The sequence below is a fragment of the Haemaphysalis longicornis genome, unplaced genomic scaffold, assembly GCF_048455015.1.
Source record: "Haemaphysalis longicornis isolate Haplotype H1 unplaced genomic scaffold, Haemaphysalis longicornis Haplotype H1 scaffold_1, whole genome shotgun sequence".
Lineage (NCBI taxonomy): Eukaryota > Metazoa > Arthropoda > Arachnida > Ixodida > Ixodidae > Haemaphysalis > Haemaphysalis longicornis.
The window spans coordinates 109,423,754-109,434,713 of NW_027526203.1; the positions used below are offsets into that span (position 1 = coordinate 109,423,754).

Below are 10,960 nucleotides of genomic sequence, written 5' to 3' on the forward strand. Positions count from 1 at the left end.
GGTGAAAATTAGAGTGTGACTATGACAAGGACATTAGAAAGACGACAAACACAAGCGACAAACACATACATAAGAGCGCTTGTTTTTAAAGCAAAGCTTTTTACCTCTACCCCCCAAGGGTTCTTTCGCGACCGTTGGTGTCACCTGAAAACTCCAGCGAACAAATAAAAGAATTTACTGGCACCGCCGGGTATCGAACCTCTAACTACTAGACTAACAAAGCGAGAGCCCGTTGTCTTACCGATTAGCTTTGCGCAGAGGCAGTGTCGCATGCGATGACGTTTAGCGGAGCAGCGACTATTGCTAGTTGAAAAATTTAGCTACGAGCCCACGCGAAGACGCGGACGACAGGTGGTGTACCCACCAAGCACATCTACGGGTTTACCCCCTGCGTTCTCGCTGAATGCCACGTAAAAGCGTCACATGACCGCTCACGCCCGTCCAGCGGCCCTGTGCGCACCTTGCTCATGTGCTAAGAGTTACAAAAATTAAAGGAAGCTCACACCAATGCATGACATCGCACTTCTAGTACGCCAATGTGCTAAAGCCTGTGGCCTCCAGTGTTCACGTAAACGATCACAGCTCCTTCTCGTCCGCCCTCATGCCAAACCAAGGCATACATTCAAATACTCCTTGATGGGCAGGCCATCACTCCAAGCCCCAGCATCAAGATCCTGGGCCTACATCTCGAGGCCAAAACCAAGAGTGACGTCTCCTTGCAGCGCCTCAAAAACAGCATTAATCAAATCATACACATGATCAGGCGAGTTGCAACCAAGAAGCGAGTCCTAAAGTGTCCTCTCGAGAGTTACTTACGTGAACCCCCTGTCTTCTTCTCGACAAGGAAGACATAGAGATGCTTTATATAATGATTAGAAAAGGGGTCGAGCAGGTCATTGGTTTTCTCATGAGTGCGTACACACAGAGGCTGCTTAGCACGGGGCTCCACAACACGGTGGAAGAGCTGATAGAAGGCCATCTTTCTAAACAGAAGGTCTGACTCAGAACTGCGATGGGTAACCGCATGCTTCACCATGCAGATTGGCTAGGCAGCCCAGAATGTCACTCCGATTGACGTATTCCCAGACTCTTGGAGACTAAAACTAGAGATGCTCCCATTGCTATGAATATCAACCCCTCACATGACGAGGGTCACCGAAAAGCACGGGCTCAAGCGCTAAACACCACCCTCGGTGGGGATCATGCAGTTACCTACACAGACGCCTCCAATCATCGAGGGCAGTAATACGCCATGATCGTGGCTACCTCCAGGACCAACCTCCTTGCGTGTACCTCGCTTAGGACCCACGAAATGGCGGCAGCAGAAGAGGCAGCAATCACCTTGGCTCTCGCTCAACCAGGGGTTCGGGCGGTAGTCATCGATTCCCAGCAAGCCTACTAGAATTACCAGTAGGGTTGGGTGTCCTGACTTGCACTGCGGGTGCTAAAAAACCACTTCCCAAAGGGTTCCACTAAGCTCATCTGGACACCCCCTCACGCTTCAATGGAGGGCAACAAATACGCCCACCCAACAAGCCTGCGCTTTTACCTCTCGTGCTATGGAGCTGCACGAGGGAGCTTGTCACGTTCAGGGAGATAACCCACCATTATCGCCTTCTGAGACAGACCGTACCTTCGCCTTACCCTGACCTTTCCAGAGAACAACAAACTACTGTACGGCTCACACAAACCGGGCTCCATCCCACAGCCTACGCGTCTTCACTTAATGTATCCGAATCGCTACGACGCTGAATGCAACTTTTGCTCAGAAGTAGGAACACTTTGCCTCGTAATCGGGGTGTGCAACTTTAGCCCTGATTACCCTTCTCTCTTTCCGTCAACTACCCAACAAGAGCAATGGGAGATGCTGCTGTCCAGGCCCTCTCTACCTACCCCGCTTCAGCGGGTGGACAGAACACAGGCCGCGCGGACTGCATATGGGCCCCACACAAGAAGGAATTACTCCCCAGGGTTGCACTCTGGGCCGTTCAGAAATCTGAACGGAAGTATTTCTTCCTCCTCCTCCTTCTCTGCCGCAAATCCAGTCGGCTCCGTCCGCGGCGCAGACGGAGAAGACGGATCGTCTAACACCGGGTTGGAGCTTACTTTAATTTTACAAACAAACGCTCCACTCTTGTGCTACACCAATACAACTCAACCAAACACCGTTCATGCTTCCTGCATTGATTTAACCTTAGCAAGAATATCTCTTTCAAGTAATAAATGGTGTGGTTTTGCTGATTTTGCTTCTCTCTGGTTTTGCTATTTATAGAGCGATGTGAGTGAACTTAGGTGACCTCGCATGGGTAATCGTTATGGGTGCCGTTTACAGCTTTGCTTTCCAACCACATTCACGGGGTGGATTGGCGCGATTTTTTTCGTATTACTGTTGTGCTTGTCGCAGACATGCTCCAATTTTTACCAAATACACGGCATGCTTCGTGCCTCCCCAAGTTCCGCTTTAGTGGAGGTGGCCCGGGATTTGTTTCCTTCGCGGCACTTTAGCCCCAACGCCCAGTTTTGGATGTGCCGAGGTAGGGATCGCTTCCGCATTGAAAGCACCTCCCTGGAGAAACAAACAGTGCATCTTATTTTGGCTTTCATGCTGGGGAGGCTCTTCCGTGTCCCTGCCGGTTGGCGGCCAGGACTCGAAAGAGCGCCCCACCTTCTTCTTGCTGATGAGCGGGGTCCACCTGGTATTCGAGCTTCGCACGAACGACACATTCTATGGTGAGCTACTCGCCAGCGCAATCTCCCGGTGTCTTTGTGCTCTTCACGGCCTCGTGAAGTGTAGCGACCTGCACACGCGCGTCGATTCCTCGTTCCGAATTGGTTATTACTTGTTTGGTGTTTTTAGTAAATATTCCGATGCCACTGCACTTACTGCCGCTGTATTTAATCTCCATTTCTTAGCTTTAAACACGTTAGCACGGCCTGCCGTCATTGTTATTGCGTCTTCCTTGCAATATATTGGGCTCAGTCCTTGTCAATTCCCACTTGGGGGAGTGCACACCTTCTGTGAGCTCGACGGCGCAATTAAATCGTTTTTAAACTCGAAATTTTTACTTGGCTAGTAGGGGCGAAAGAAGAGACCCTACCAGCGCCCACCCAACTCTCACCCAGCAGGATATCATTCACAAAAGAGCTGCTAATCGTTTGCCAACGCGTTCCGTAGCGTTTTGCGCATTTCATAGCCTCCGTACATATAAGGATTAAAGCACAAAGATATATTCAGCGCGTTTTGTTCCATACCTTGTATTAGAACAAAAATGAACAGAAAGAAGCAACTTGTACGCAGGTTCATGCATGCATAAAAAAATACTGGCCGCGTATCTGCTCCAATCGCTGCCAATGCCGTCAAACGGCGAACGAAAGTCAGCTGCCGCCACTTCCACGCAACTGTCTCTCCTTTATGGCGTCCACCACTCCTGCTCTTTTCTTCCCTTCCGCACGTACCACGATCAACGCGGAGAACCTTTCTGGCCGTAATTCAATTTTCCCGCGTTCCGCAGCTCGCACACTCTACTGGAACTTTTCATTACTATGGGACTTCTTGGAAAGTCCCTACGAGCTTGAGGCGTGAGCCGCGGGCGCGCTTTCCGTATTTTGGAGAAAAACATTTTTTGAACGCGTATTTTTTGAATATCACAAAAAGAAAGATCCACGTATGTTTAATTAAAATATGAAGGAAGCTCGCATCAACGTGTAAGATTTGAAGGTAGCGAAGCTCAACGCAACAGTAGCGAGTTTCCTCTTGTTCCCGTAACGGCGTTGTTCAAGCGTCGCCGCTGTACGAGCGACAACAGCGGGTTCGTCCTACTAACCTTTTCTTTCCTCCATGATCTTACTCCACTTCCCACGGCTCTGCGCACACGTCACCTACCTTCGTCGCACGCACTAATCGCTGCGGCGGCGGCGTCTTCGCCTTCCTCCGCCAGGTGGTGGCACGGGTCCCGCGCGCTTCTCCGTTTCCTCCTCGCTTATCTCTCCCCGCCATCGGGCGCTGCTCCGTGTCCGGTGCTTGCGGAAGGGACTGTGGATTGACCTCTAGCTCTCAAGGTCAAAACTGGTCACCCCGCGAAGACTACCCGATGTGGCGTACTGAAACTTTCGCTACAAAAACCACTCCGTTCAGCGCTTATGTTCTGGCGTTTTGCTCCAAATATGCCTGATGGTTTCTTTTCTTCAAGACAGCGTTGAACAAGTATCTGGTGTGTTTTCAGATTTAGTGGTTTGGAAACGTTTTGCTCATATAAACCTCTGGTTAAGTCTATTTTTGACTACAATCAGTCCTCCCGGCACACTTACCGGCACACTTGCCCGCATCCTACCAGCACCGGTAAGCGCCAGTCATAAAGACGGAAATACAAACAGACAATTTTTTTTCTGTTTAAGTACCACAATAAAACCTATCGTCTTTACAGAACATGAAGAAACACTCGGCGCTGTCACTTGCCATATACATTTCATAGCTCGAGTTTAACAAAAAAAAAACGACGAAAAAACAGTGTGCATGAGAACATTCGCTTGGAGTCTCGGTTGGCCTTCAGCTACTGTGGTAGCAGTGCCACAGCAGCATGGATAGTGTTTTTGGAAAACGTTATCTGCAGTGAGTCTGGTGCCGAGGTTGCATGCTATAGTCGACTTAGCAAGTGGCTCGGCGACAACCCTAGGCAAAATAAATGCATTCGCGAAAGAATGTGATAAAAGATCCTGCAACCGTTTTACATCGTACTTTCAGTGAACATATCGCACGCTATAAAAATTGGTACGTCCCGCTGAGCAACCCCGGAAGCGCACGGTGAAAACAATTTATTTTCACCAGCTTTTGATCTTTTCCGTTCGGGGGCAGTGGCTCAAAAAGTATCCCGAAGAGATCTATGGTTCTCACAGCGAGCATTGACCGGCGACGGCTGCTATACCCAACTTTGCCATTTGTTGAGCTTGTAAGCCACCCCCGAATGAGCTCTTGCAAGCGTGGCTCCAGTTGTGGTGAGAGCGCCGGAGCCGTTGATTAGGGCTCCCTTCACTGGAAAAACAATATGTTTTCCCGTAAAATGACGGCGTTTCTACGTCCAGAATGTCCTTGTTTGAATGTTTATACGAATTCGAGCCTCCCTCGTGATCTATTATCCTGGTATTCTGAGTCCTTCCTCCCCTCGAGCCTCCTCCAGTGGAGGAGATCCTTGACATCGATTTCCCTATGCATAAACATTGCGAAATCCTCTCTTCAGCAGAGTGGAGCAAGCAAATGGAGTGAAGGATGGACTCAGAATACGGCCCTTAGACGTGCATAGACGAGCTACACGTCTTCGACGTACAGTCGGGGACTTAATTTTGGAGACCACGCGAGCGCGTGGCAAACGCCACCGATGCGCGCTCTGGAGGCCCGGCGCCTGTTGTCCAGACCAGCGCGGCGCGCATGCGCGTCCTGTTTTCCTTCCAGGCACGCTGATTTTCCCGCTTCCTGCAGCGGTGCTGGAATGTTCACTCAAGCACCGCATAGCGACGCCTTTGTAGCATTCCTTTCTTCCCGATGGCACATTTGGGGCCTAACGTGACTATTGCGAGGGCTTTGGCTCAAGTGCTGCTCGCGTCATGATAAACACTTGCGCGTCATGTTTGATTTGTTTGTTTTGTGCTTTCTCGTTTACAGGCGATGAGACTAGCGGCTTGCGAACGGCGTCCACGAATGAAGCTCGTACGAAGCACAGTCTCACGGTACCGCGCTACCGACAACGAAATGCCAGCTATATAAATAGCGAACCTTTATTCACCTTGTTTATTGTGTAATTTAGCCATTGAACATATATTCCAGCTCGCTCTCCGCTGCCCATAAAGTAGGCGATTTGCAAGTTTGATAAAATAAATTATTTCGATGTTTTTCCTTCCTACTTCATTACTTAAAAATGATAAAATACGTACTCACATAAATTGTCTGTTCGCTCTGCCCGTCGCATCTGTAAAAATGGCACCTCGGGCTCACATTGAATGCCGTAAAGTTATTCGCTACTTTTGAGAAGCTGTTTTTCAAAAGGACCTTTGCCGGCTTACTAATAGGCGAAGAGATGCTGTTAGCCGAGGAATTCATTCCTACGGGGATGAATTGCTTCAAGGCCGGAGCAATTCTTCAAGGTCGGCTTGCATTGATTGATTATGAGGTTTTAACGCTCCGATGCTACAAAGCCGATAAGGCGCATCGTAGTTGAAAGCTCCAGATTAATTTTGATTGCCTGGAATGTGTAACATGCAGCGAAATCCCGAACACACTTGAGCATTTTCTCTTTTCGCCTCCATCAGAAAAGGGCCACCTTGCAGATGCCCAGCAGAGCGGAAGGGCAAGGTCAGCAAGAAAACTGGTGGACAAGCTGATTGTTTTTCAGTGGTTAAACACCCGTTCATTAGTGACAAAACATTCGAAAGGCCCTAAGTAGCAATTAATATTACGGCGAAAAGTAGCGAATAAGGTTATGGCGTTCTTCGACGGGAACCCGAGGTGCCGTTTTGAATAATGCCGACGCGCCGAACGAACAGACAATACACATGGGTATGTCTTACAATCATTTTTAAGTAAGGAAGCGGACATTAAAACAGAGGATTTCTTTTATCAAACTTGCAAATCGCCTACATTATGGGCAGTGGAGATCGAGCTGGAATATATGTTCAGTGGGCAAATTACACAATAAACAAGGTGAATAAAGGTTCGCTATTCATATAGCTGGCATTTCGTCGTCGGTAGCGCAGTACCGTGAGACTGTGCTTCGTACGAGCTTCATTCGGGGACGCCGTTCGCAAGCCGCTAGTCTCATCGTCTATAAACTATAAAGCACAAAACAAACAAATAAGACATCACGCGCAAGTGTTTATCAGGACGCGAGCCGCACTTGCGCCAAAGCTCTCGCAATCGTCACGCGAGGGCCCAAATGTGCCATCTGGAAGAAAGGAATGCTACAAAGGCGTCGCTATGCGGTGCTTGAGTGACCGTTGCAGCACCCCTGCAGGAAGCGAGAAAATCGGCGTGCCTGCGAGTAAAACAGGACGCGCATGCGCGCCGCGGCGGTCTCGACAACAGGCGCCGGGCCTCCAGAGCGCGCATCAATGGCTTTTGCCACGCGCTCGCGTGGTCTGCAAAATTAAGTCCCCGACTGTACAGCGAAAGTCTATGAAGCTTCCGAATGTTTAAATGAATGGAAATGCTCGAAAATAAAGAATGCTAGTCGAGAAAGCGTAAATGTTAACAGTGTGATTTACCTGTGTACGTTCTCCTTTGCATGACTAAGGTACGCGTCCGTAAATTCTCGGTTCTGGCCGGCATTGATTGATACAATTGCAATTGACTGGTACGACCGCTACGTTTTATGCGAGCAGTCTCAGGCTACACTAATAGCGAGTGAAGCTGGCGAGATCGGGAAAGAAATTTAGCTCCACCTGGCAGAGCACAACGGGCCAACCTGGCAATTTTTAGACATGCTGGCTCCCTCCCATTGTCGCCAGCTGCTATGTGCAGGTCGCTACCTATACAGCCAGTCCTTGTTAGTCATCGCTAATGTGTGCAGTCTTTCCCTCCTGGTTCACGAACACTGTGCCAAAGAGTTTTGGCAATCTTGGCTTGTTGTAGAACAGAAGAATAGGAAAAACAGGTGTTCATACTTAGAGCCATTGCACGCGGAAATACCCTTTTGTTAGGGGACAATGGGTCGCGGTTCCTTTCCCGGACGTACTGTACTGTGCTTAAGATGGATGGGGACTGCGGTTTTTATTACCATTCTAGGACAAAATTTCACACTTTCGCAAAACCTTTTAAAACCTCTTAAGAAGAACCTGTTCAGTTTAATGCGGGGGATTTTTCTGGCATCATTCTTTGAAATGTGTTATTTCCCCAACAACTTCCTAAGACCGTCGGTAGTTCATTGAGATGTCAGGAAACGGTGAATGGAAAGCAAAACAAAAAAGAAAGCGGCGAGAAGGCAAGGACAATCACCCACAAGCGTTTATGTGCCAAATGAAAAGAGCGTGCAATGACCCCACCACCACTAGTGGCTGGATCACGTGGTGCACTCAAGAAAAGGCGAAATTAATCCACGGATGGCGACCGTGCTACAGCGCCGAGACGTCTTCAGCTCTGTTGACACAGCGGTGCCCGTGTCTTAGAGCCTGACAGCCGCCCTGCCCCATCTCTAGGCGCCCGAGCTTGGCGGCGGGTACCCTGGCCGTCGTTCCTTGCTGCGGAAGCCGCCACGTCGTCAGGCGGACCACCCGCTCCTATCGCAAATCAAGGCACACGTGCTGTGAGCCAGGGGGCCTCGGCTCGCGCCGATAGTCAAGGCTGCGGCACTACGGCGCCGTTGCTCCACATCTGTCTAGGACGACATCGCCTTCGGCTCACATCACTTCTTGGAAGTCGTAGCCTTACGTCGGGAGCTCTACAAGGCAAAATTACTGTGAGGTCGTTCGTTCATTCTCAGGGACATTTGCCTAACCTAGTAACTGTTGTTGCTGTTAGGACTATAACGAATAGGTCCTTATTCTTTAGTTTTTTTTTTTCCTTTAGTGTCGCTGTTTCTATTTGTTTAGTGTGTCCTTCGCGTCTTAAATTTCAGTCTCACCTTCCTATAAATGCCGCTGTCTCGTTTTCTGGAGTGCCGTGTGGCTGCGCTTTCTGTGTCTCTGGAGTGTGCACGTCTCGTTGTTCAGCAACCGCACCTCTATATCATCACAGCTGCCTTGTCCGAACGTTAGGACGAATGAAGCTGACCTAATGTGTGTTTTTACCATAATCCGGGAACTAGTTCGGCGTATTGAACCCTTACTCTACATACGAAAACATTCCCACTAAAACAGAAAATACAACCGTTTTTATACTTGCAGTTCCTGTAACTGTCACTGTCCTCTGTTCAGGCTCCCGAGCACTAAACAGTTCTATCAGGGATATATATACCCCTGATAGAACTGTTTCCAACTGTTTCCCACTGTTTCCATCACCTCCTCCGTCCTAAATCTTTTAGGTTCCGACGATGGCAAAACAGTATCTAGGTGTTATTTTTATCATAAAACTGTATGAGATTTACCTTGGTTACTCCGTTTTTTGGAATCACTTTGTCGTAATAGTACATGGCCTGCTTTGCTGTTCGCATCGCACGCTTTCTCGCTGTCTTTATAGTATAGTCTCCGAGTAAAGAATCGTCGTTTGCACTTCGCAGACTGTATGCAGTGATTACATATCCTAATTGGTTCCAATAAGGAATTTTTGTTTGTTAATAGATCACGACAATTGCGTTCATGCTTCATTGTAAGTGGTGCAAACGTTGAAAAGTTCAACATTTTTTCCTTGCTTGCTTTTTATTCTTGCGCAAAGATAAATGCTTATTAGTTACCCATGGGTAAGCGGGGAAGGTTTAAAAACTCTTGCTTAATTGATTTCTTTGTTGATTCATTGAAATATATATTGACTTAATAGTTTAGTAAAACAACCAGTTCTTAACGAGCCCCTCCAATTTTCAACTACATATTTTATGTCATACATGCGCTTCATTTTACCGATTTTATAGTTTTTGAAGCCAATGGGTTGTGAACTACACTGAAAAAGAATCTCGAGGACAACACATGCCGCAATTACCAGGTGGTGGGTATATGGTGGCTCATACGAGTATTGTCAAGGGATATCTGCTCGAAAGTTTCATAAAATGGAAATCGCAGCGGCTCTAGCGAATATTACACTCCAGAACGACAGTACAATGCCGACGTTCTGCGGTTGAATATATATTCATAAACCAAAAAAGGCAGAAACAAATATAATCAGTATTACAGCCACCTTATTGTTGGGCCTTAAGATTTCCAACGCGCAATTAATTTGGGCAACGAGAGAGCACGCAGGCCAATGTTAACACTACTTATGTTCAACATAACTTCCTCAGATGGTGTAATCTCCCTTAACCGCCTTCTGTCAGGGACGAGGCGGGCTGAAGAGCGCATGTGTCAGGTTTGTTTACTCTACCAGTTATCGAAACACGTAGTTAACGTGCACGTTAAACCACGTAAGTGTAACGTGCACCTTTTTGGCAGACCACCGTGGTCAGGCATTTCCAATGCGGGTATAAAACGGTATTTCCTTTCGTTGCGAGCGTAGAGGGAAAAACACGCCCGCAGCGAAATCTTTCCGCCTGCCTTCTAGCCACAATATATTACTATGCTGTGCGGTAGGGCGACGAGTAATTCCCTTGCTATGGCCTCTCAGTTTCCTGGCACAGTTGCACGGAAAGACAGGCCAAGCGACCAAATGTAAAGACTGAATGACCGTTCCGGACCGGAAGCGGATTTAAAAGTTCCCTGCTTGAGCGAAGGAGGTTTTCGCATGACGCAAACGTGACGCGAGAAAGACTGCGTGCTCAACCTTGTAGGCGACCGGTTGGTTACGTAGCGCCCAGGGAAAGCGGACGGCCGCCGACCTTCGGTGAAAGAGAGTGTACTGCATAAGTTGGCCACGACACGAAGCGCGAGCGAGGGGGCGAAAGTAAGAAAATAACCGACGCAGGTCATTCATGGCCGCCCATCTACGTTGGCTCTGCGGAAACACTTCCGACTATAAGGGCGTGGGGAAGTTAAAGTGGCGACGCTCACTACGTGTCCCCGTGCCGCCACTATGAAACTGCGCGGCCACACCGCACGCCGAGTAGTTCTTACGTTCCAGTGTAGAAGTCAAGAAGCACAGAATTATGCTTCAGGAGAGGTGGCTTCGAAATCTTCTGCGCCATATGTGATGGCGGCGTCTCTATTTTGACAACGCTCCCAACGCTGCGAGTGCCAACGTCAGGACGGAAGTTGTTCTTCAGCTTGGGAAAAACGTGCGTAGGCCAACCGTTATGCAACAAGATCGCCCCGTGTGGCGGCTATCCATTTCACGCTCGTTGGCAAAGGAGCGTGCGGTTACTAGTGGGCGATGACGCAACGTCAGCAGGCGATC

The 10,960-nt window shown here is 48.7% G+C and overlaps 1 pseudogene; it reads left to right on the forward strand.

The window, feature by feature from the left end:
• The first annotated feature begins 246 nt into the window (after positions 1-246).
• Positions 247-330, forward strand: LOC144156399 (U4 spliceosomal RNA; annotated as a pseudogene).
• The last annotated feature ends 10,630 nt before the right edge of the window (positions 331-10,960 follow it).